Source organism: Camarhynchus parvulus, chromosome Z (genome assembly GCF_901933205.1).
Source record: "Camarhynchus parvulus chromosome Z, STF_HiC, whole genome shotgun sequence".
NCBI lineage: Eukaryota > Metazoa > Chordata > Aves > Passeriformes > Thraupidae > Camarhynchus > Camarhynchus parvulus.
The window spans coordinates 15,445,129-15,469,375 of NC_044601.1; positions in this window are offsets into that span (position 1 = coordinate 15,445,129).

The window sequence follows — 24,247 nt, forward strand, 5'->3', positions numbered from 1 at the left end:
ACAACACTGAGACCTTCTCCAAAGGCAGCCATGTGGAGATATCCAGTGGTGATGAAGTCTTGCGCTGCCTCACTCTGTAAAGGGTAAATTTCACACAGACTTTGCGACCAAATGGATTTCATTTCCACAGTCATGAATGTGGTGCCTTCCACCAGCTCTGCAATCACTTTCAACTTAAATAAATTAAAGCAGGCAGCAGGGCAGGGGAAATTAAACTAGCAAAGGAAAAAAATTATTTAAACAGACTGGAACAGTCATTGCTGCCTGCTAAGAAATGTTTCTCTAGTCTTTTATCACCACATACAATCCCTAGTCTCATGTGATTAGCAAATTCTTCTTGAAACACTGGTGTTGCTTGACTGCAGTTGAAAAATTAAGTGGTATCTTTAAATTCTTGTTCCTCAACTCAGTGAAAAGAGATGTTTTGCAGCTCTTGGATTCTGGAATATATAATCAGGCTGCACATTTCCTATCGTATTCAACACCTTGCAATCTCCTGTGTGCCGACTGTGCACAGTGCAGTGATATGTCTAGAGGTAATTATTTCTGTCACCTGCATAAGGGCAACAGATATGAGAGTCATCTCATGCTTACCTTTTTGTATACTTTTAAATGCCTGGCTGGTTTATTTTATACACAGGAACACATTTTATTCTATTAATTTGTTCCTGAAAACAAATGCTGAGGGAGACACATATGAAAGAAATGGGCTAGATATACTGTCTTTATTCAGAAGTATCTGAAAATTATTGGGACTGCTACAATAGATGGACAAGGAAAGGATGAAACAAATATATTCTTTTAATGACATAAGGGAGGAGCCCAGGAAAAGCATCTTAGAAATATTGGTGAATGAAAATGGAAAGCCAAATCCATGCCCCTTACTGCAGCTTGAAAGAAGGAAAAGGCAGCAGTTCTGGTCATGTTGTGAGTCCCACTCACCAAGTCCTGCAAAGAAAGCAGTAAGATACCCTCTCCCTGGAAAAAGCCAGTCTGCATAGTAATCCCTTATGCCATGGAGGTGACACAGGTACCTGAGGACCTGAGGATAATGTGGCATGTACAGAGAGGAAGATGCTGTGAGGCAGCCACTGTCCCTGTGAGCACACAAGGAGCAGTGTCAAGGTGGAACAAATCACCTTGCTGGTGGGTAAGTCTGCAGGATGCAGGGCAGGGGTTTCATCTCAGGAGAGTCAGCATGATGGTAGTTGAGTGAACGACACTGATGGTTCTGATCACTGGAGGGCTAGTAGAAGAAGTGAAACTTGCATCAGAAGGACCTAAATCCATTAAATCCTATCTTAGGTCATAGAGGAACCCCCACTGGCAAGGTCTCATTTTTTTTGTTTTGCCCTGTGAATTCTGCGAGCTGGTTTATTTGCTTTTTGATACTTTATCTAGATTTTACATCTTGTTTCACAGCTGTATGAAAACCAGCAATACCTTTTGTTCCACTTCAAGCATGTAATTTCTCCTATAAACTTTGTTATCACTAAGATCTCATCTCAGGACCTGTGCGTGCCCTCTTTACAGAGGTGAGCTTGGGAGCAAAGGTAGTGAGGGAGGACAGTAACCAGGAGAAGCCCATGCCTGGGTGGTGTTCATTTTACAGATTGAAAACTGCTGCCTAGGACTTTTCACTGTGCTTATTAGAAAGGGCCAGCCTGAGGGATCTGAAGTGCGCAGGGCAGTGGATGATACTCCATTTGTAGCTTCATTCTGGCCCAGGTGACTTCCATTTGGCCTTGAAAGCATTGCAAGCACTGGCTGTGATCAACAGTCCTCCACTAACTGGACAAGTAGCGTGGCTCATGAAACTGTACTTCTGCCAAGATGGTCTGGCAGACTCTAGTAGCAGAAAATAATGTAAAAGGTACAATTTATTGTGCTTTGCAAGTGAGGCAAAAGTTTTAAAGTCACAGCCTGAGGTAGAATCATGCTCCACTCCTTGTCAGACATCAGAAATGGAGAACATGGGACACAGGGCAGGCGAGGTTCTTTGAGGCAGGACCTGTGCCCAGACGCTAGTCACTAATTTTCTCAGCCCCCTAGAGCTCTCCACGCTCTCTCCCAGTGTTACATATGATCACGAACAGCTCCACAGCTAAGACAGAAACATAAAACTATACAGGAGGCACAAACACATCTTTCAAAATCTATTTCAGGCATGACCAAGGATGGTCACTTATATTAACTGCAAAATTCTGTAAGATTAATATTAGGTAGGGCATTAATATTTCAGCCATAAGCCTGGAAAAAAATAACCTTTGGAAAATCATTTGGTTGCTTTTCATAATCAGTAGTTTCCCAAAACAGGAGAAAAAGGTAAGATCAGCAGTTTCACTTCACTAGCAAAATCTCTTCAGGTATTATATATCAAAAAATTTTAATAAGTCTACATTCAGACCACTCCTAGAGTGGTCTGAATGGCGATTAAAGGGTATTAAAATCACTGCAAATGATCCTTCATCAGCATAGTAAGACTTTGTTCAAAAATTAGAAAGGTAAATAGCATTTGGATTCTACCTGTGTGACAAGCTAAAAACACCATCTGCAGAGATGGCAGGATGCTGTCAGCACAGGATGTTTCACATGAAACTAGGCCCAAGTAGAGCATCTATAGGCTCTATATTGTCTTGGATGAAGCGAGTTGAGTTGTCTGTGTTCAGTGAGCAGCTATCCACATTCAAAAATAAAAGTAAGAATAATAAAAATGCTACTTGTGGTTGGTTTTAATAGGTGAAGAGGAGTATTGAGTTCACCAGGGACACCAAGAACCACTTAAGAAGTAAGATTAACCACCATTTAAAATGGTGCTTCCAGAAAACCAAGGAGGTAAGGAAGTTTGTTGTGTTGTCCTTGTAGGCTGCTCTGCAAGCAGAGGGTGCAGATGTTTGACTGGCACCTTTGCCTAGTGAGCATACTCAGCTAACTCCAAAAGTCCGTGTGCTTCTCTTTTCATCTGGAATCTCCTTGCATTTTACAGATCTGTAATTGTCACTGAACTGCAAAGACTTCACAAACTTCCAGGTAGCTGTATCAGACTTGAGGAATGCTCCATGAAGTAGAAAATTATGAGAACACAAGGATTACTTTGCTCTCAAAGAGTGCCACTGTACTAAAATCAATCATATGAATTAAAGGCTTTTGACAAATGAATAATTCATACACTCTAAATTAATTAATGCATTTTCAAGACAGGCTTAGTACATTTCCTGTGTTAGCCATCAGCACACGAGCAGAGCTGTAACAGCTCTGCCATCTTTGCTCCCTGTAGTCATGATTCAGATTTGGAAAGAGGATACAATTTGAATAGCACTTGTGCGTCAGTGAAAGGATTACTTTTTTTATTTAGTAATCAAAATAATGCTGCATACATATTACTCTTTTCCCCCCTCCCCTCCTCCCCTTTGCAAGACACTAGGAGCAGAAGAACTGTTTCTTCATAAACACTCCAACAACTGTGGTGAACAGAGATGACATTTACATAAATGGATTGCAGTGCAGTTGTTGAACATACACAGGGATGATTCTCTAATCCCATTTTAATTAGATGGATGTTGCAAGCATACAAAAAAATTACAAGCCTCGATCCCTGTGGTGATGCCATACTGGCAAGGAATCAATCACCACGGCCTCGGTTTCCATGGAAACTGATAGGTCCTGTGCCACCACCTAAGTGCTAAATGATTGGTGGTGTACTCCTAACACAGGCAGAGCAATGAGTTTTTATATCCCGTCCAGCAGCTGTGCCAGAGAGTTAATTAAAAGCAGAGAACATGAAATAAATCTAAATCTGTGAAGAAATGAAATGTACAGTACAAATTGAATTCCTGTGTTGGACAGAAATTAATATGCAGCAAAAACCACAGAGCAGCCTGAATAAGTAGCAGCTGTGAATCCTGGGAACTGGTACCTCCATGGCAGCTAAAACCCAAAAGTGGAGGGAGCACCTCCTTATCTTGTTACCTAAACAAGCTCTTCCTTCAGTGCTTGTGTGGACTGAAGCATGCAAATGCATCCTCTAATGTTAAAGGTGTGCAGAAAAGCAGGAAGGACAAAGCTTAACCACAAGCTAATTAGCAACTGCAGTTTATCAGTCGTGGACACGGTGTAAATAAATGTTTGCACTGCTGTACTCAAATTCACCAGACAACCTCTCTGAAAGTCAATGTGGTTTTATTGATAAGCTGTGAATTTCAAATTCATATTTCAAGTATCACAATTCCAGTAGCCAACCCTGAAATGCTTTTATCACAACAATATTAGCTCTGCATAAAATATTTTTTGTGGGATGGGATGCAGCTGAGGCACAAGATTCCCACAGTCTCCTGAGGGCTCTCCCCTCCCTCAGCCCGACTGTTTAGGAGGCAGATTCCTGTGAGTGGGACAGCACAATCCCATTCTGGAAAGATGTTTAACCACTCACACATGACAAACATACCAAGTGGGCAAAGGCACCAAAGCTGAACTCTCTCCTCTGTACACAAGTGAAATTAAGGAGAGAATGAGGAAGTTTCCTTCCAGCCCCAGAAGGAAGTGTGTACTGGACAGCCATCTTTGAAACAACAACAATTACTGTAACACTGTCTGAGGCTTTTTGGGTGATTTACATCTTTATCAAACCTTTTATGTTCAGTGATTTCCTGTTAGTCTCTTGGGTCAGCCTGGTCAGTTGGGATGATGGGCGTTGGTCATTTTATTCCCTGATTTCTATCCCTTCTTTTTCCTGCTGTCAGCTCTTCCAGCTGATGTCAGCTGCACCAAAGTCTGAGGATTTTTCTCAGATCTCTGGAACGACATGCTGTGGATGCTGACAAATCATTAACATTCAAACCAGTTGTGGTAGATTCTTAAGAAGAAATCTCTTAAAGAGTTGTATTCATCTTCAGCATTAAGCCATAAGATTTATCCCAAAGGAAGCAGGGACCATGCAATGGAAGTGCATCCTGTTCTCCTCTTACGTCTGAGCTAGACAGGCACCATTTGCTCCTGCAACCTGTCAGACAGGGTCCAGGCCTTGGCTGAGCACTGGTCTAATGCAAGAAAAGTTCTTACATTCTGGTCCAAGTGTAACAAATCTGATTGATCTACCATCTTTTCCTAGAGCCCATAGGAAAAAAAAATTAATGTTTTTTAAGGTTTGCAAGCTTTTCTAACAAGAAAATATGTCTAATACTGCAGATTTGCTGTGAGATAAATGCATTTCTTTTGTAACCTTCCTTCCTTCCTTCCTTCCTTCCTTCCTTCCTTCCTTCCTTCCTTCCTTCCTTCCTTCCTTCCTTCCTTCCTTCCTTCCTTCCTTCCTTCCTTCCTTCCTTCCTTCCTTCCTTCCTTCCTTCCTTCCTTCCTTCCTTCCTTCCTTCCTTCCTTCCTTCCTTCCTTCCTTCCTTCCTTCCTTCCTTCCCCCCTTCCTTCCTTCCCCAGTGCACAGCTGACATACTGGAAACATTTCAAAGGATGTTTTCAGATTCTTCCAGGTTCTAGTTACTGCTAAAATATTTAAAACAAACCAAAAGACACCCAAACACGCCCTTTTTCCCCCAAATCAGGAGCAGTTTTATGTCCCCAGCAGGAGCTGGAACCTGAGAAAGGCCTCAGCCAGCTGTGAGAGGCCTCTGAGTGCAGCAGCTGTGCTCCCAGGATGAGACAGCACTCACTGCCTCCTTCATGGCCTGAGCGCAGCAGGGATGCTGCACCACATGGGGGCGTGCATCATTTCCATATTTCCTTTCCATTGGAACGGTTCAGTTGGATACATGAGAAGCCCTCCCGTTTTCCTTCCCTGAGATGGCAATCACTGAAGTGGCTTTCACAGAACGCAATGAATTATCAACTGGAAAAGCAGGGTCAGATACTTTACAGGTGAAAATTCTGCTGCTTTTCAGCTTAGCTGCAGAAAAGGAGTGGTGAAAGTACATTTGTGTGGTAGGTAAACTGCAAAAAAGGGAAGAAAAACAGGGATGCAGCAACAGCATGAATGCATAATAAAAGGGAATGAGAACACCAGCAATATAGCCATGCAATGGAATCTCTTCTCACTCCATTTTTACTCCAGTTTCAATGAGATTGTGGGTGATTTCTGGGAATTGAATTAGCTTCTTAGCATGAGAGAAGCCTTCAGCTTGAAACCACTCATGGTAAATTTCACAGCAAAATTAACATTCAGCTATAAGGATGTCACATGGAACTGATCAAGGTGAGGACACCACAACTGAGCCTTCCAGACACACTCCACGCCCACAGTTCTGCAGAAACAATAAGACTAAGGCAAACTACATACATCTGTCATAGTTCATGAGTCATAGATATCAAAGCAGCTGAAAACTCCTGGTGTCCCCTTTATAGTGACAGATTATTCTCATTTAACCCATCCCTGTACAATCAGCTTTTTGTATGCCTAGTATAGCTCCCCACGTGGAAATCCCTCCTTAAAGTATCTACTGAATGTTTTTCTCCATTGGCCTATCCAAAGAAGGACTCCAAACTATTCCCAAGGAGAATTAATCAAATGGGAAAATTAAACAGTGAACAAAACTAACAGAAATTAATTTCCAGGGTTTTGAATGGGTATGCTCTCTGTGCTTCTTCAGTATAAATCTTTAAAAAGTTAACAGGCACTGTAATAGAACTTCCACATTTTAAGACAATCAACATGCCTGAAAAAGACCAGAGACTGTTGTGCTAATAACAGGATGTGCCAATATCATATGTAAAATATTATGAAGCATATTTAATTTTACATGATCAAAAATGAATTTCTTCATAACTGTTTTGGTGAGGGCCCCCTAAGCTATGTTGCACATTCTATAAGTGCCTCTAAGAGTGTTTTAAGAGCACACCTTTCGAGGCTGCTATTTTTCTTGATCCCTTTTCAGGCTGTTAGTCACTCTGGCCTATCTTTAAAAAATTCTAGAAAGATGGAACTTTCTGTCACTCCTGTTCAAAATCAGTTTCTTTATTTTTAACTTCAGAAGATTTTTTTTCAGTTCAAAGTCAGTAGTAAAGAGATCATAAGCCAAATCACAGGTTTTTTCATTCATTTAAGTATTTAAAATCAAGAAGATCTCATCATTTCCACATCCATATAGAGAGGAAACATTTTAGTGCTGAAGAAAAGAAGGGGAGAAGTTGAAAAATGGTTAAGCTATGTCCAGATACCCTCTTTCATACAGTGAAAAAATTTTATGCAAAGATTCAAAACAGATGAATAGCAGAACAATATAATGGGATGGATATATCAAAAAAATAAAAAAAGAAGAAAAAAAAAAAAAGAAAGGGAACATGTCTAAATATGAAGAACTGCAGTACTTTTTCCAGGTACCTGAAGTCAAACAGCAGTCCTCAGGGGAGAAAGGAGGACTATAATTTTTAAGATCTTTTAATATGGTTCCTGTTATTCTGCTTTGGAGGTAAATCCAGAGTCCTTAAGCTGATACATTAAACTGCAAAGCAGTAGGATCCTAATTAATAACCTTGTTTTAACAGTCCAAAGTCATAAGATGGTGTCAAAGTCCGTTCCCAGTTACACCTGTTGAGCCACCAGAAAATTATGGAAAAATCGTCACTTTTATCAGCTACTCGTCCTGTTAGTTCACAGTTGCAAGCTAATAGTTCACAGCTAACAAAACCAAATTGATTTTTGGAAATCAGGCTATCTCTTGTTGACCTCCAGCAGCTCTACATGGTATGAGTTTTGGGCTGATTTCAGCTGATGGAATATAGACTTTGTCAGAGATTTCTGACTTGCAGTAGTGAAGGTATAGATGAAGAAATATTCCCTCCAATTCAACTCTGGAAAAGAATATGGAAAAAGAGAAAGAAATGGTAAGGTATTTTTCACTGCTCTGTCATGGACAACTCAACTCTTCTACCATGTTAGCTTTACATGGTATCTATCTCCTCATATGCAGTCTTTACTAGCAATAGTTTATGATTCTTTTTGCACAAAAGCCACAAAAATTTGAGATATTTTAAGAGCAAATAGCAATTTCCTTTGAGACAAGAAAGGTAGCCTTATATTCTAAAAAATCCCAAACAATAAACCATGAAATTAAAAAATATAAGGAACACGAGTATTGAACAAATTCCATCAAAATTCTCCACAGCAAAGGGTTAATCTTTTGTTTATTGGAAGTATCATTAAACACCTTTTTCTTTCATATAATTAGTAATAAACTGTGGGATCCCAAGTGACCACGCGCAGGAAAATATGTGATAATGAATTTATACATTTTTGTATTTATTTTGTTAATTATTTCTATCGCATTATTAAAGCTCATAGTCAGTGCAACATTAGGCAGCATGACAGATGTAAAAATATCTTCATGTCCTTTATGTGACAAAAATTAAATATAGCTTGAATTGAATGAAGATGAAAATTTGCTGCCACGGGCCTGCCAGGAATGGACCCAACCCACATTTTTGTTGTTGCTGTTGGAATTGATGCCAGCTGGCAATGCACTCACCAATGAGGTGGTCTGTTATTAGCTTTTTTAGAAGTATCCACCAGCGTCCAACACTCCAGGGAAACTGAATGGCAGCATGGTAGACACTGTCAAGGTATCCTATCATAACAAAGACAGATCAGCCAGCATACAGAAACTGACTGTGTGTGCTACCAGAGCTGGTGGCAAGTGGTATGGAAAGCATTTCGGCTTTCATTTCTTTCTGCTGAGATTTCTCCTAAATTCTTTTGCATTTTTAAAATGGTTAGAAACACATCTGCATTTTAAAATCTCCAGCTGCAAGAATATCCAACAACATTTTGGAACTCTGACCTCTATCACTGAGTTCACAAAATCTGTTCTGCTATCAATTACTTTGCTGGGTATTTCAAATGCCTAAGGTCTTCCACATGTCCAATCCTTTATATTTTGCATAAATATAACAAATAGATAGCAGTCTAGTTCTAAAAGACCCAGCAGTCTGACACAGTGATAGTCTAAAACAACCCTGTGGAAGCCTATGACACTGCCATAAAAAGGTCTTCAGCTTCTCCAGCTGAATCAGGAACATGTGTTTCTTAAAACATGCATAGAATAAAGTTTCAGAATATTGTGTGTGCACTGCAGATATGAGGTGATCATTGACTTCAGTGTAAGTTTTCCAAGGTCAAATGGAAGTTTTGCTAGAAATTTGCATCAGATGGAAAACTGGATTTGTAATAGGAAGGTCTTTTAAAAGCTTTTATAACTTTTGGCAGTGATATAATATATACTGCAGGCTCACTATGTCTCCTCAGCAGGTAATATATTTTCCTTTATGCTCAGCTGAGTGGAGCTAAGATCAATTTTTAAATCACACTGCTATATTATCCATCTTTACTGTTGCAGACAAGGTAGATAATTGTTTGCTTTTTTAGAGATCCTTGTGTTACAAAGCTAAATCCTTTTGCCAGAATTTTATTGTAAGTCTCAAAATTACCACTGTTTGCTACTTACAGGGTATTTGTGTATATAATTTCCACAAAGAGGGTCATAAGTGCCAACATCAACATATATTCATACATACTCAAACACAAATAATAAAGTATTTATCTTGTATTTCTTATTTTAATAATAGAGGTTTAAGCAAGAGGTTTTCTTCAAAGCAATGGTGAATTTGGTCACTCACACAAACAACTAAGAAAGGAAAATAACCATGAAACGAAGATCTGTGTAACTAACTAAACAAAATTTATAGGAAAATACAATGAAGATCCTTTGCAGGAATATAAAGCACATTATTGATCCAGAAAAAAAACGTGTCATTCCTGTGTTTTACTACATACAAAAGGTGAAATACTGCTGTTTTACTAAATACAAAATGTGAATTCTTATTGATACATCTTCTGCAGGAATATGTTTCATGTCTGTGAAAACAGATTTGTTCCTGTGCTTTCTTTTCTATGAAATTATTCAATTTTATATCAACATATTGCTGCCCAGCAAGTCACTTCTCTTTTTGTGTGTGAGCATGGGACTGAATGCACATTGTCACACACAAACATTTCATGGCAAAATTTTTGCTGTTCCTCCACAAACTGATATTTTCAGCTTCTGGAAAGTTTTCCAGGTTGGAGATATGTCTCTGGTACTATGAGCCTCAGGGGGAGCCATGGCTATTTACATCTGGCCAGCAGCAGGAGTTATGACCTCTATATGCCACCTCAGGTCTTCTGTCAAATATCTGCGCCAGATAGCAAAAGGTCCAAGCTAGTCTCTGCTCATCTTACTGGTTTCTTTGTTGACTTGTTCTGGAAGAAACTCATGAACATCATCTGCTTTTTACTCTCCCCCTATCTCAGAGTCTGAAGAGGAATTTTAGTCCTACAAGTGGCTTTTAATTGCCTAGCTAAGCATTCAGTACAAACCTCACACCCACCACTCCGGTAATGCCACACAATGTTCAATATGCTTTGTGTCCCTCCTGTTTTGTGTTTATTTTGTGGCATATCCAGCACATTGCTTTTGCTGATACTTAACCAGATGCAAGCTATTTATAGAAATTACTTGATGAATTTGGACATTTTCATCAAATAAGTCCATCTGTGATTCTGCGTTTCATTGTCTTTGTAAGGTGTCATGGTTGAATATTCTTCAGCCTAATACCAGGGAAAACTTGAACAATCTGACTGGAAATCTTGCAAGTAAATTTTCTCAGATCATACATGTGTCCAACATGGTGTTGTTTCAGAGGCAGCAGCCACTGTGAATTCATTATGAAACATGCAAAGAAAAAGCAAATAACAAGTACTGCTGGAACGGAAAGAAAATCACTCAAGAGTATAAGTATTTAGAACGGCCTTCTGTCGGGAAGTCTGCTACAAAAGACCCAGACATTGCAGTAATATCACTGATATCCTATAATAAAATTGTGCAGATGAGGAAAAAAATGCACAAAACAGGAGCTCCAGCTACAATGTGGTACTCAAATGAGAAAGAGGCATATTAGATACTAGAGTCATTATTTGCCAAAATTTTCCTTTCCTGTAATAAGAGGAACATGCTAAGTGAAATTCCCAAATCATGCAGATGGCTACTCTAACCTAGAGCTGGATTCCTTTCTGACCTAAAAATCTGTTTTGGCTTTTTTATACCCTAAACATTAGCTTGTCGATAGACCAGATAATACTGAGGTTTTTAATGTCATTTAGCTAATTTAGCAACTGAAATTACCTATTCTTAAGCTTTGGAGATGTGAGAGATAAAGGAAAAAATATTGCCTGTATTTTTCTCCCTCTAAAGGAAAGATACCTTCTTATATTACAATGGAAAAAAAATCCTAAAAGCCTTTACAAGTGACCCAGGAGAGCCTCAAATTAGTGCCTTCATATGAAGCAAATATGGCACAAAATGTAGCAATTTACAATACTTTCTAACTCTTTTGCAGATGCTGCTTCATTTCAAGGTTAAGGACAAATATCACTGACATAACTGACACTATGGGAATTTCCTTATCAATGGAAAAATATATTAATGGTATTTTTTGCATAAGGCACAAAAAAGTAACAGAACAGCATCAAATCTTTTTGAGTTTCTAGTGATGTCAGCGGAGTAATAGAGAGGATAAAATAATAATAACAATAACTATTATTATTATTAATATTAATATTATTATGATGTTGCTATACAGAATAGTCAAGTCTATAATGAAGTGTAATCTCACCACATAAGGATCATATCTGAAAACATTTGTGGCCACTTTTTGACAGAAAGTAACATTGTGCAAGTCATATGTTCCCAAAACAGCTCATATTATACCCTGCATTTTGTTCTCCAGGTTTAGGATAGAAATTCCTCCTCATTTCCTTTACTTGTGATGCTTGTTTTATACCTTCAGTTCCTACCTCCCATTCAATATTCCAAGTTTTGGCTGTATGTGAAGATGTTTGACCTGAGTAAGAAGCACTGTGTTTAAATGGAAATAATTCACACTGTGTCAAGTTTACTTTAATCCCTCTCTAAAGATCCCAGGTAAATCGGACCACTACTCAAGTTTAAGTACCAAGCAGAGTAGCAAGGAAAATGAAAAATAAAGAGGCCTAGAGAAGGTACAGTAATACGTTGATGTTATGCCAAATACTCTGAGCCAAATTCTTCATGTCAGTAGTCAACTGTGGAGTTACACTAGAGAAAACTTTACTCAGCGTTCTCTGATTATGGGAAAATTCAGTTCTAAAGCTGGGGATAAAATTGCTGACCCAAGTATAATAAAGAGGCGTGGAGTGGCAAGGGTTGAATAAATGAAGATAGAAACTCATTGACTTGTACTATCCTGAAAGTCAATCTGCCCTTGCAAAACTTTATTCAGACATTGCAGGAGTTTAATGTACATTTTTGGAGATCTCAAATCATCTGTACAAGAAGATAAACTGTAAATTTACTGAGGGTGCAAATAACATTATTGAGTTGAAATTGTGGCAGAGGAAGAAAAGGGGTTTTTTTCAGGCACAGTGCTGCAGGATCTGCAGAGCAGCTATTACAGATTTTAGAGTTAGAACACAATGCAAAGGCACAAAGGAAAATCACTCAACCAACTTCCTCCATAGGGAAATAAATGCACTGGGTTTTGAGGACATAGGTAGAATGTCTCCCCAGAAACTATTGATTTAGGAATGGGTTTATATAGTAAGGTATCTTCAGTTCTTTCTCTCTTTCTTTCTTTCTCTCTTTCTTTCTTTCTTTCTTTCTTTTTCTTTCTTTCTTTCTTTCTTTCTTTCTTTCTTTCTTTCTTTCTTTCTTTCTTTCTTTCTTTCTTTCTTTCTTTCTTTCTTTTTTTTTCTTTCTTTCTTTCTTTCTTTCTTTCTTTCTTTCTTTCTTTTCTTTCTTTCTTTCTTTCTCTCTTTCTCTCTTTCTCTCTTTCTCTCTTTCTCTCTTTCTCTCTTTCTCTCTTTCTCTCTTTCTCTCTTTCTCTCTTTCTCTCTCTCTTTCTCTCTCTCTCCTTCTCTCTTTCTCTCCTTCTCTCCTTCTCTCCTTCTCTCCTTCTCTCTTTCTTCCACCACTTCCTTCCACCATTTCCTTCCTCTATTTCTCTCTTGTAGAGGATTTTGTGGACAGTTGGTTAGCTGAGAAAGGCCATGTCGACATGATACCAATGAATAAGCAAGAGATAGACAAGTATCAGAGTCAGCAGTCAGTGTCCATATAAAGCAAAGGACACTGTGCCCTTGGTGCAACATTAGGATGTGGGAGAGAGGCTTTAGCCAGAATATGAAGAAAAGTTTCAATAAAATAGCCATAAGAATGCAGAAGTAGGCGTAGTTGACTGATAAGTAACTAACCAATTGTGAGCTCGCCTTTGCAGTATGCATTAGCTTCATTAACACCAATATAAATATGTATGCCTATCAATAAATTTCGAGTCTTGCTGATCGTTCGTATCGAATGCCGCATTTCTCCCGCCGATATATTTTCTCCACAAATGGTTGACCCCGACCGTGATCCCTGTAACGGCAACCACGGTGGATCGGTGTAGGAGTTCGGGTCCTTTGCAGCGAGGACGGCAAATAAGCACCGCTGAAAAAGCGACAGGTGCCGTGCCCTGGGTGACCTCATCGGAGAGCCTGGCCGATACGTGCTGCCGAGACCTTGTGAAGCTGCAACTGCGTGCTGACTTTATCAAAAATGGAAATAGAAAGGCAAGCAGCATATGATTTATTTACTTGCTTTTTAAAAAAGCGTCAGGTTAAGGGCATAGATTTGCAGAAAGAGCTTCCTTCATTGTTAGAGTATGGGTGTGCACAGGGATTTTTTCAAAATCCTCATACAGTGCATGAATTAATAGAGTGGCGTAAATCTGGGGATATATTGTGGGATGCAGCTTTAGATGATGATAAATTAGCAAAAAAGATGGGAAAGTTATGGCGAGTTGTGCATAATGAGTTGTTACAGTATCAGGCAGAAAAGAAGGCTGCACAGCAAGCTAGTATGGCACAGGATAAGAATAAAGGTTATGGGGATAGGTCTGATTGCCCGTTGCCCCCTGCCACATCTACAGTCATTTTACCACCAACAGCGGCTCCTCCTTCAAGCAGCAGCTCCCCCCCCACGGGTGCTGTAACAGCACCGTCTGCATCACCTGTGCCATGGCCAAACTCTCCCCCTCCTCCTAATGAGCCGACCTCTAGGGCAGGGAATGACCTAGTGGGGGCCATTGCAAGGGGGAGAAGGGAGGCGTGGGCAGTGGTAGCAAAAGAAATCATGGACTCGGGGGATAGAGAGGCTATAGCGGCTGCTATGGATGTTGCCTGTCCGGTTATATTTACACCGCTGGCAGGGGGTGGTTTGCAAGCAACAATTACTGCACTAGACTGGAAGTTGTTGTCGCAGTTACGGTCTACAGTTAGTCAGTTTGGAGTGACCAGTGAGCCTACGAAGCAAATGCTTGATTATATCTGGGGGACTCAGGTGTTACTGCCGGCTGATTTTCGAGGAATAGTGAAGCTTATCTTTACTCAACATCAACAGCTTTTGTTTAATGCACACTGGCAAGCACTCTGTCAGGAATGCATAGGGGTGGTGAGGCAGCCAGGCGACCCATTACACGGAATTACCCTAGACGAGTTAATGGGTTCAGGGCCCTTTCTTCACACAGAAGCGCAGGCGTTAATTGGTCCCGATAAGTGTCGAGAGGCTATGCGTCTGGTGCGATTGGCTATAGACAGGATCAAAGAGCCAGGAGGAATTCCTTCTTACATGGGAATAAAACAAGGAAGGGATGAGTCATTTGGATCTTTTATAGATAAGGCAGCCGCTGCTATCGAAAGGGCAGGAGTTCCTGATTACATGAAGGGGGCTTTGTTAAAACAGTGCGCACTCCAAAATTGTAATCAGGCTACAAGGAATGTATTAAATACCTTAGGAGATAATTGGTCTATAGAGGAAGCATTAGAACGATTGGCAAATATGCCCATAGGAAATCAAGCGATGTTAGTAGAGGCTATAAAGGAATTCGGAATAGGATTACAAAAACAGGCAGCCGCTTCACAGACACAAGTAGCTGCTGTCAACGCCTCAGCCCAGCCTCCCTTCAACCAGCCACTACCTCTCTTCAACCAGCCACAGCCTCTCTTCAACCAGCCACCGCCGGGAGCCTCGGGATGGACGTGGCATCATCAGTAGCTGTGACATTGATGACCACCCAGCCGGAAAAGGTTCCAACTGGAATAAAGGGGCCAATCATCATTGATGGACAACCTATGGGAGCTTTGCTTTTGGGACGGTCATCGGCTACCATGCTGGGATTATTTGTTTTACCTGGAGTAATAGACGCTGATTTTACAGGGGAAGTTTTTGTTATGGTATATACTCCTTTTCCACCAGTACAAATCGAGAAAGGACAAAGGATAGCACAATTGGTTCCATTGGAGCAAATGACTAAATCATTACCTCCTCGTCAATCACAGTCGAGGGGGGAACAGGGTTTTGGTTCCACTGGAGGACTTACTTTATTAACAATGAATTTGAATGATTGGCCAAAGCGCACTGTAATAATAGAATACCAAGGTGGAAAGCAAACCTTGGAAGGATTATTGGACACTGGTGCGGATTCCAGCATTATTAGTCCGGATTGTTGGCCCCGTAACTGGCCATTACAGTCAACCACAGCGACAGTTACCGGGGTTGGAGGATTAACACTTGCAAGAAAGTCACCTATGTTGTCTGTAACTATTGATGGAAAAAACTTTATGGACTGTTTTTTCAATTGTACCTTTACCCCCTACTGTGCAGTGCCTTATTGGTCGGGACGTTTTAGCTCAAATGAGTGTGGTGTTGACAAATGAGCACCCTTTGGGTTAATGGCCATTGCTTGGACTTTCCCAATCCCATTAACCTGGACAACTGATACACCAGTATGGGTTAAACAATGGCCTTTGAAAAGGGAAAGTCTGGAGCAAGCACATTTATTGGTGCAAGAACAGTATAAACAAGGACATCTACAGCTTTCTATTAGTCCCTGGAATACTCCTATCTTTGTTATTAAAAAGAAGTCTGGGAAATATCGTTTGTTACATGATTTATGGGCTGTAAATGAACAAATGGAACCTATGGGAGCCTTACAACCAGGCTTACCTAACCCAGCTATGTTGCCAAAAGACTGGCCATTATTGATTATAGACATTAAGGACTGCTTTTTTACTATTGCTCTTCATCCTCAAGATACTTGGAGATTTGCCTTTACCTTACCACTTAACCTCCCTATACAGCTAACAGTTCGGTGTGGAACTAAATTTTTATTGGGTGCACTTACTCAGCAAAACAGAAAAACGGGGGAGGTGTGGGCCTTGGAATGGATATCTCCTCCATTTCAACAGCATAAAACCCTTCTTCAAAAAATCGAAATTTTGGCTGATTTGATTAAGAAGGGTCGTGAACGGATGGTACAGGTTACGGGAAAGGAGCCTGATCAGATACGGATACCAATGAAGAAAGATACATTGACCTGGTACCTGATAAACAGTATGGAATTACAAGAGGCATTGTTGGGAGCCGGAAGTGTGATTGCCACTGATGATATTCCCAACATACCATTGAATTGGATAGGGCAGTGGGGTTGGATTCAATGCCCAAAAAGATCACAGAAACCCCTGTCGGATGCTATAACAGCCTACACGGATGCAGGAAGGAAATCCAGAACTGCTGCTGTAACTTGGCAGGAAAAGGGACAATGGCATCATCAGATTCTCCAGGCTTCGGAGTTGGATACTTTACAAACGATGGAATTGTTGGCTGTTGTTTGGGCCATGATGCATTTTTCTAGGCCTCTTAACATAGTGACAGATTCTTTGTATGTTGCAGGAGTGTGTGAACGAATAGAAGATGCCTCTATAAAAGAGGTTCAAAATAGGAGGTTGCATGAGCTGTTTATACAGCTACAGAGGACAATTAAGCTGAGAAAGCATCCTTTTTTCTGTTATCCATATCAGAAGCCACAAGAAAGATTGTTAAGATGTCTGTTTGTTTTAAATCATTTGTGTGTATTTGGGGAAAGTAAAGTTCCTGCTGTAATTTGACACCATGTACAGGAAAAGATTGTGTGAAACAAGACGTATGGGTAAGATACAGAGATCCCAAAACAGGACAATGGCAGGGCCCTGCTAAGTGTTATACTGGGGCCGCGGATATCTTTGTGTTTCTACCCCTACAGGATCCTTGTGGGTACCTGCTAAGTGGACCAGGGCAGCTGTGTTAAATGGAACAGGACCCTCGTCGGCTGAGCGAGAAAGACCTTCGGCGAGTGGAGACAAAGCTGTTGATCATCCTTCGACCAATATTACTTAAATTGAAAGGACAATGTAGTTATGCCATTGATCGAGCAGTTGATCAATGCAGATCTTTCGATGATATATTAAGCTTGCGTTCAGTGCTTTCTGCATATGAATTTAGAGGGCTTAAGAATTTAGCTTGTATCAAATGTCAAGATAGACACTGTGCTGCATGGATATTGCTTTTTTGTGGGGGTTGTCAACAAACTAAGTGGGTACACCAGTCTCATATACCTGAATTGTGGTGCCAGAGTTGTAGATTTTATTGGCAGATTAACTCCTGGTAAAGAGATCTTCAAACCTTTACAGGGTTACCTGGTCGCCAAGGGTTACAGTTGTATGAATCACCAGAACAGAAAATTCTTGCATGGTATAGGTGGGAATTCCAGCACTTAATTGAATATATTTTAGGGCAATTTCGGTCGTGTATTTTACAGTCTAAGTGTGGTCGGAATATTCTTCTATCGCAGACAACAGTAACAGGTCCAATTTCAAGAGATCAAGATCCAAACCAGGCATTGCAAGACTGTATAAGGGACCTAAAGAGATTAAATCTGGGCAGGCCAAGGAGGAATAAGAGGAAAGGAAAGAAAAAATATCCTTAGAAACATGTCTGAGTGGTTCAGAGCAGCGTCTGGAAAAGTCAAGGTGATGTGCCAGACTTATGCTGCTGTTTTACTAATTTTCATTCTCTCCATGGACAGTGCAGATGCTGCCGGAGGAGTGAAAGCCCATCAAGCATGGGTCCCACCTCAGCCCAAAACTAATATTTGGGTCACCCTGGCAAACTTAACTAACCAGGAGGCTATTTGCCTGTCATTATCTTCTCCCGGTAACCCATTTACAACCTGTTTGGTGGGGCTACCAGCAGATCCCTGGCCATGTCCTTCAAATGTACCCACCTGCAAGACCAACAATGCTAAAGCAAGTGTAGACAGCTGGGATCAATGGGTTTCCTATTTTCCCTTAGCACCGCAGGAACCCCAAGAGTTAGAGTTGTTAGGTTCAGTGATGGCAGATGCATGTCTTAATTTTAATCACAGAAGCCAGCTTCCAGCTAAGAACCATTCTACTACTGTAACTTCTAGCATGGCTATTTACCGTAATGCAACAGCCTGGTGCAATTATACTACAAAGACAGTGTCAATCTCATCAAATGACCCTATCCAATTGCCAGCAGGTTACTTTTTAATTTGTGGGGACTGTGCTTGGGCCGGTGTCCCATCGATGCTGCGTGGGGAGCCATGTACAATTGGACGGCTGTCTCTACTCACACCCAATATGTCCATGATACTAAATATGAGCCACCGCCGTCATCGAAGTAAAAGAATGACTCATGCATTTACTGCTGATTGCAAAGATGATGTGAAGTTTTGGTCCCCAGAGGCTATAGTTGCAGCATCTTTTTTGACTCCAGGAGTGGCAGCTGCAGGTGCTCATGCCACCCTAAACAAATTGGGATGCTGGCTTGCTAAGCAAACAAATGCCACCTCTTTGGCAATTTCTAGCCTTTTGCTTGATGTCGATTCTATTCGCCATGCAACACTTCAGAATAGAGCTGCAATTGATTTTCTTTTACTAGCACAATGCCATGGCTGTGAAGAATTTGAGGGTATGTGCTGTATGAATCTTTCTGACCATGCACAGTCTGTCCACTCTCAGCTCTCTGAGCTGCGACGGTTAACTGGAAATTTACAAGTGGAATCAGGCCTCGGTATTGATGGATGGCTCAAATCTTTAGGCCTAGGATCATGGTTACGTTCTGTTGTTAAGGTTGGCATTACAGTAGGCATTGTAGCTTTGTTAATCATGTTAATTTTGCTGTGTTTTTGCATATGCTTACAGAACATGGTGCAAAAAATGGTATCTGCTGCATTTAATCAGACCATGCTTGTTCAACAGAAAAACGGGGGAACTGTAGAGGATTTTGTGGACAGTTGGTTAGCTGAGAAAGGCCATGTCGACATGATACCAATGAATAAGCAAGAGATAGACAAGTATCAGAGTCAGCAGTCAGTGTCCATATAAAGCAAAGGACACTGTGCCCTTGGTGCAACATTAGGATGTGGGAGAGAGGCTTTAGCCAGAATATGAAGAAAAGTTTCAATAAAATAGCCATAAGAATGCAGAAGTAGGCGTAGTTGACTGATAAGTAGCTAACCAATTGTGAGCTCTCCTTTGCAATATGCATTAGCTTCATTAACACCAATATAAATATGTATGCCTATCAATAAAGTTCGAGTCTTGCTGATCGTTCGTATCGAATGCCGCATTTCTCCCGCCGATATATTTTCTCCACACTCTCTCTCCCTTCTGTCTATCCATCCATCCTTCTGTCCTTCAGTCCTTTTTAATTCTTCCTGTCTGTCGCAAAACCATGGAAAACCATCAAGGCAGGAGGTTTAATGTTCCAGCTCTTGTGGGTGGAATCAGTTGCACTTTGTAAAATACATCAAGAAGTAAAAAAACTGGAAAAGCAAAAGGCTTGGTCTGAAAAAACGAAAGACAGCTCTTCTTGCCAAGAATAATTGAACAGAGTACATATTTCTTCCCATGACTTGACACATTACAGGTTCATATCAGGCTCTAAAACTGCTTTTCGCTATTCACACTTTAACAATCCTCTATGATTCCTATGATCTCTATGACCCTCACCTTTTGCCTTACTGTCCCAAAGGTATGCAATAAACAATAGATAAGTTGTTGCAAATAAGACTGGCTGTAGCTGCATGGACCGAGGGGAAAAAGCCTTCTTTTCTTTGATGGACATCCTCTAATTGCATGAATTATGTTGCCTGCTAACTGTAATCACATATTAAATTCCTTTTTTTAAGATAAATAAAACCACATTATCAGATTTATTTGTCTTTTATTCTCAAGACTGATTTGAAAGGATAGCCAGAGATCTTGCATGGCATCAAAAGTTTTCTACTTCAATATGATGTGTGTAACAACAGCAATATCTGTCCTCAGTGGTGCTTCAGCAAGCCCTAGTTTTGGATAAATACTTCCTTTTTTTATCTTCCTTCGACTGAACATGCAATAAAATACCAAGCAGTTACAGCAATTTTAGGATAAAAATATTACAGATAAAATTAATATTTCTTCACCACCTGAAGATTCTAAATCCTTTCTTATTCAATGTTAGAACTTTTAAATGTAAGATCCAGCTGTAGCACCAAGGTGGTCTATGGATTTGGGAACACAATTTACATTAAAATAAATACAATTCTTTCAAGCCTTGTTATAGTTTATCTTAGCTAAGTGGCTTTTATTTTCTTTTAATACTTGTTCCACATTTTTATAGAAACAGATCAGCTTGCTTACTTGACATTTTACATTTATAGAAATTACTTGATGAATTTTATTACAGACAAAACTTATTTAATAGCTTGCTGAAATGCCAGCCCTGTTTTCTCTTTCAACTTCTGGTACTCTGAATTTACAAAGTTCTACTTCCACTTCTGTTCTCCAGGTGGTAACTCTTATATTGAGAGAAATATACCACTAGAGACAAAAAGGTAAAAAACTGTTCTTCTTTAGGAATTGACATTTTTATTTCAAAGGCAAGCTTGAAGAAAAAAAATTCTACAATATACAGAATATTCTGATGGCAATTACGTGTCCTTAAAAATACTGTTTTAGATGTCAATTGAAGGAGCCAATATTGTATTAGGAAGCATTAATAATGTTACTTGGCACTAGCAGTATATCTATAAAAAAAACTTAAGCACAGCTATTGTAATTAATAACACAAAATATACACTCTCATAAGCTAATCATTTTAGGATTTTAGTCAGTCTTGTCAGTGCCATTGCACAGTGACATCATTTTATCATGGACACAGATCACTCATTCGAACTCTTTCAGGTGTATACCATTTTGCCAGAAACTTTGGGTAGTAAGTAAAGAAAAAAGGAGTCTTCAGCTAGAGATTATAAATGTCTTCCTATCCAAGAATATCAGAGAAACAAAGTCAGCACATTTATACATTTACTAGATAAATGCAATTTTGTTGTCTAGTTAAAGACCATTATTTTTGAAGACCAGAATTTGAAATAAAAACACTGATTTAAAATGGCATACCATTTAATATGAATTTGTAACCTGTTTATGTTTCTATTTACAATTTAAGATTGTGGTAACTGAAAGCATCACAATAACTTTTTCTTTTCCTACTGCTTACTTTATATATTTTTTACCATTTCACAGAACAGGTTTCAATGTTTTCTCTTTGCTAGTGAACTCCACTCTTCTTATTAGTCTCAAATGTCTTTAGCAGATCCACAGAGGAAAAAGTAACCACATAGGACTATAAAAAAGTATTATGTGTTTTAGAAATAAGCAAATTCACGAGGAGGTTTGGAAAGTCAAAATCATTATAAAACTATGAAGGAAAAAGGGTGGTTTGTTCCTTTTGTTTTCAAAGTGTGTACATAACTTGAACAAAGAAAGATTCTTGATCTTTACTTCAAAGATACAGGAAGAGAATAAGTTATTCAGCCTGAATCTAAAATATTAATTTCTTTCCTCATTTCAATGCTGCTCATGTATATTAAATTGTTCCAATCAGTGATTTCAGGATCTGTCAAACACTTCATGGTTGCTATCCCACAAGAAACATTTTTCTTTTTTCCATATATATATATATGGGGACTAATAAGAAGCAGAGAGGTTCTTAGGTCTTTTTTTATGCTGCAGAATCATATAACAAACTTAAAAATGCATGTCTGCCAAGAAAAGACCTGGTGCATAATAAGTTTGGTTATAACTGTATCTGAGTCAAATTTCAACACATAAAAAAAGTTGAAACTTAATTAAATGTTCAGTAATGCTGTCTGTATCAGGACTTGCTCCCTGAAGTTGAAATGGATTTAAAGACAAAACTATTCAAACAGATCTTTCCAGAAATTACAGAAAATATACAGATGGAGACATAAACATCAAAGCAGGCACAAATGGAAGGAATTGGAAACTTCTGGTGAGAAAGGATATAAACGAAGATGTGGATGGTGGGTTGACCACACTTTGCCTGTTCTAGACGATTATACCAAATGAAGAGTACATTAATTTCTGAGAAGATTTCTGAGAATCTTCCTGTGTAAATTGCTGGGACAAAGTGCTGGATGATCACCCCCCTCAGTCATGAATGCTCCCTCCCAGCTCACCCTTGCTTGGGAGAAATCACTTTTGCAGAGCTCCCTGAAGAACAAGGCACGGAGCCGTGGTCTGCAGCTTTGATATTTCACTGGCAAATGCTAGGGTGTGCCTGTAGCATAGACTTCACTCTGAATAGGGTTCATTTATTAATCTACAATTAACTAACTGACAGAAAGCCACAGAAAACAGACAAGCAGAAACAGTGAGTCATAGAAAAGTCTGAGCTGGAAAGGACCTTAAACACCATCTAGTTCCAACCCTCCTGCCATCAGCAGGGACATCTTCCACTAGACCTGGTGGCTGTAAGCCCCATCCAACCTAGCCTTGAATATGTCCATTAATGGGGTATGCACAACTTCTCTAGCCTGTTTCAGTGCCTCACCACCCTCACACTAGAAAATTTCTTCCTAACATCTCATTTAAACCTATTCTCTTTCTACTTCAAGCCATTATCCTGCTCCTATTACCACAGACCCTTATCAAAAGTCCCTCTAGTTTTCTTGTGGCCTTCTCAAGCTACTGAAAGGCCACAATGAGAAAGGTTACAGTGAGAATTTCCACAAAGCCTTTTCCTCTACAGGCTGAACAACCCCAACTCTCTCAGCCTGTCTTCATAGTGCTCTTCATAGAGGTCCTCCAGCCCCCTGGTCTTCTTCATGATTTCCTCTGGACTCACTCCAACAGGCCCACATAGCTGGTTGCAGCACCCCAGATGTGATCTTATGAGACCAGGCAGGGGCAGAACTCCATCCCTCACCCTCTTTATGCTGCTTTGGATGCAGCCCAGAACACATTTGGTTAACTGGTCTGTGAGGGTGCATTGCCAGGCTGGCGCAACTTCCTGAGTCCTTCTCCTTGTCATTGCTCTCAATCTTTTCTCTGCCTGGCCTATATTTGTATCTGGGGTTGCTCTGACCCAGGTGCAGGCCCTTGAACTTGGCCTTGTTAAGCTTCTAAGTTTTGAAAGGGCCTTAAACTCGCCAAGGTGCATCTGGATTAGATCCTTTCCCTCCCATGTGTTGACTGCATCACAGAGCTCGGTGCTGTTAGCCAACTTGCTGAGGGTGCCCTCCATCCCACTGTCCATGTCATTGACAGAGATGTTGAACAGCACTGGTAACAATACTGATCTCTGTGGGACACCCCTCACACTCGTCTCCACTTGGACATGGAGCCATTGACACTCTTTGAGTGTGGCCATCCAGACAATTCCCTATCCCCTGAGTGGTCCGCCCATCAAATCCTTGTATCTCCAGCTTACAGGCAAGAATGTTGTGTGGAACAGTATCAAACGCTTTGCACAACTCCAAGTAGCTTCCCTCATCTACCCACACCATAAGTCTGCCATAGAAGGCCACCAAATTTGTCAGGCGAGGTTAGACCTTAGTGAAGCCACGTTGTCTTTCATCAGTCACCTCCCTGTTTTACATGTTCCTTAGCAGAGTTTCCAGGAGGTTTTGATCCATGATCTTGCCAGGAACACAAGTGAGACAGACCAGTCTGTAGTTCCCCAGGCCTTCTATTTTACCCTTTTTAAAAATGGGGGTTAAATTTTCCCTTTTCCAGTCAGTGGGAACTGCACCAAGCTGCCCTCTTTCAGTGCTCTCAGCTACATATTTTCAGTACATGTGAACTAGGGATTTGAAATAATGTACTTTTGGTGGTAGACACTTATGTTGATGTGGAACCCTAAACTCCATTATTTTGTTGTATGTGCCAAACTCCCAGGCAATAATTTACAGTGTATATTTTCACATTTGTCTTCTAGCTAATTTTAAAATAATCAAATCAAATGCATTTGTTGCATATATGGTTTATTTAATTTTTCTTATGTATGAT